The following is a 3,478-nucleotide window of genomic DNA, read 5'->3' as shown; positions in this document are numbered from 1 at the left end:
CGGGGATAAACACTGCTGCTGTTCCAGCGCCTTTGGGGCTTGACGTAACCTTAAACTTGCAATTATGCTGCTTTGCAAGTTTAACGTCAGCCATTGATCTTAGATCGATACTGAGTTCCCCGTCCTTTGAGCCCATGTTTGGCCCTAAATTGTAACATTGAGAGGTCAGGTCTTGTTGACGGACGCTAGTTCTTTCCGAGGTGAATATCCTTTTATGTGGAAGTATAAAATCGCCCGGTAGTTTTTGGTGATTTTAAATTCCCCGTCCTTTGAGGTCACGCTTGGCTTTGACGGATGATATTGAGAGGTCAGACTTTTTACGGACGCTAGTTTTCCTCTGGTGAATATGCTGATGTTTGCGAGTTCAAAATCGGCCGGTAATTTTCGGTAATTTGGAGTTCCCGTGCCTTGTGCCCGCGTTTGACCCTGAAGGGTGACATTGAGGTCAGGACTTTTGACGGACGCTCGCCCTTGCGCTTATGAACATTTTGATGCTTGCAGCTTGCAATCGGCCGGCAATTTTTGGGTGATATCAGGTTCCCCGTTCTTGACCAAGCTGTTGGCCTCAATGGTCAACATGATATTGCAAAACAAAAGTCATTTCGATGTTCTCGTGCCATAATGCACATTGAATCCTTTTGCAGAGAAAATCGGAATGCGCCGCCGAATAAATCGATGAATATACCACCGAGTTCAGAGGCATCGCACTTCAAGCATTTTGCGACTGATATACGCAATTGCACTTAATCGCCACAAACAACCCGGAGGTGCTGCTAGCACAGTACTGCCAAAATTTTGGTGCATGCAACACCCCAAATCTGGTCTCAATTCCGATTCTTGTATACTTGAAGTATTTATCGATGCCCACTAGTCAAAACTTTGGAGTACTCAGTGTTCTTTCCCCTGGGTGGCAGGATTTGAATAACGTTATGGGGGCCCTGCATCCCTAAATGACTTGACAGAGTATGCACATCTTTGCGGGTGCATCTTTGTACACCTTCGTAGCAGGGAGACTAGAGGATTGTAGGTCTTAAGAAGCACAGGGTGGTGAACTATGCCGAATGATCTTTTAAAACGGCTATTTCAACTGCAAACCCCACACAAATGCTGGGCAGCCCTTTAAGTGTCACTGTTACTGGCTGTGTCCGGTACGTCTGAGAATGGTGCACGAAACCTAAGCGATGATAGACGTACGCTATTTTTCGCTATGCTTGGCTTAGAGCATCATTCTAGAGATTGTTTTCAAACCAAATTCATGTTAATAATGATATATTCGGTGAGCCAAGGCTAGCAAAAATCGGTGGGGTGCAGTCCACGCATGCTCGTCGACTTAATTGGGGTGCTGTCCGCCTGACCAAAATGTTGCCATTAAATTCCTGAGATTATTTTTAGGAATGCAATTATGTTCGAGCTGCTGGGTTGTAAAGTTGCACGTTACACCGTGCATGCAAATATTGTACTCAAAAGCCGCATGTAATCGTTTATGCAAGGCTTCGCAGCTAGGCGTGTGCATTTCACCGTGTGCACCACGATGCGTTTATTCTAGGCACAGGATAAACACATATTGGTTGTGAACATACTCTGACGTCAGCAGGAAGACTAGTGCGCTCGCGTCAAGCCGGAGTTAGGCGTTTCCAGAGCTGTTGTGCTGAGTCCTGAAGTCGAACCCATCTTTCAAAAGCAGCAGAAAATGGAGCAGCTGTACATCCAATGGCAAATTTTGAGGGTGGGGGCCCATGCTCCAGATAGGGAAATGTATTTTTTTCAACGAGTCCAATGACATGAGTGTATATCAAGAGGGCGTCAGATGCACAGAAATCACTTCTAAGGGTTGCATTTGGCTTCCATAGGCACATTTTGTCAGTCCTAGATTCAAATCGTTCATTTTAGTAAAAAAATCACGTCGATAACCTATACGATTAAATGAACGTGGACAGTAAGAGCGACTTTGCCCTTACGTTGGAGAACTTGACAGAATCATTGAATACCTCACGTCACTGCTCCTGAATCGTCACAGCTTGAGGTCTGGAAATGTGCCCTTAGGGCGAGGAAGGTCGCCATTAAGAACAAAAAGGACATCCCAAATGTTTACAAGCTAACTCAAATGGCCACAGGGTACCCCTGGTGTCCGAAAATATTCGCAAGGTTTAAATAAAAATGCAAAACTGCAGGAAAATTCCTGTAAGATCTGAAAATTTTCCATCGTGTTAGGCCACCGTACAAATGATATCGTGCTCCCAAACCCGGAAAAGTGTCTGGGTATACTATAAGGTTGTCCATGGCGCCTGAAAATGCCATGGGGGCGACAAAGCTGTGTTAGCGCCCGCACAGCCCATACGGCCATCGTTACGATGGATGATAACAAGTGACGTCATTGAATCACCATTGCTAGAAGCCTTAAATGGGCCTGCAATGGCTGTAAATATCAAAAGGTTGACTGAAATATCTGCAGGGATGCTTTTTAAATCGAAAGAACTAGTCACACTCCCTTTAAGATAAAAGGGTTTCCGTCGGCCCCATGAGGGCTTTGGCTAGCTTTAGTGCTGTGGGGACGTCTTGGTGCCTTTTGGTATTTTTAATACTCGCGAGCTACCTTTACGCCATTTTTGTTTCTAGACACACAATATGCAAGGTACTCAAGTTTAAAGACAAGGGCATTGAAGTTTTGAAGACGTCCATGCGGTATAAGCGAACATGTAGCATGTAATAGTCGGAAGTAAGCGAATTTAAATGCGTCGAAGGATGATGAAACTGCCGTCTGTGTGCTGCGTTTTAGCACCGTCGCGAACCCACGGCCACAAAGCGATTTGCTCCCGTGTGTTGTGCTCAGGCCCGCATTCCGGTGGTCGGTAGTAGGGTTACGCCGCGCCAGCACAGCATAACATCCTCTGTGCCCCTGTTCCAGCCAGACATAAGGGGGGAGGATCAAGCCGACAGTAAGGGGGGGGGGGGCAACTCAACTTTACGGGGTCAGGACCCTCACAAAGGAATGTCATTCGACACCCACGACACTATGCAGTGCAAGGCCGGCAACACGTGATGGCACGCAAATGCTGCCGACACGGCGGCGCCGGAGAAGGGCGGGGAGGAGGCGTGCCAGCCGATCATCTCGAAATTTAAAAGCACGCCTTTGGCGTCGCAGCAATCCAATGGGCCTAAAGCATACTTCGTGCCCCCCCCCCCCCCCCCCCTCCGTCATCAACCGACTGCTTCGCCTTTAGTTTGCACCAAAAAGCCTCGTACAGAATGGCACGTAAAAAACCGGGCTGGCGAGATGACTCGGCGCCCTGACGTCACGGCGCCGAGCGCGACCGGGCTGTTGATGTCACGGCGCCGAGCGAGGCCGGTCCGCGCGTCGGCTGGCGACTGATGCAGCAGTGTGTGACCTCGCTTGCAGCGATGCTGGCCGTACTGCTGTTGTCTCTGGTGGCGGCCGGCGCCACGGCCGTTCGCTACCCGACGAGCGTCACCACCTACA

Source organism: Pollicipes pollicipes, unplaced genomic scaffold (genome assembly GCF_011947565.3).
Source record: "Pollicipes pollicipes isolate AB1234 unplaced genomic scaffold, Ppol_2.1 Scaffold_6686;HRSCAF=7923_pilon_pilon_pilon, whole genome shotgun sequence".
Lineage (NCBI taxonomy): Eukaryota > Metazoa > Arthropoda > Thecostraca > Pollicipedomorpha > Pollicipedidae > Pollicipes > Pollicipes pollicipes.
This window is presented reverse-complemented; position numbering follows the sequence as displayed.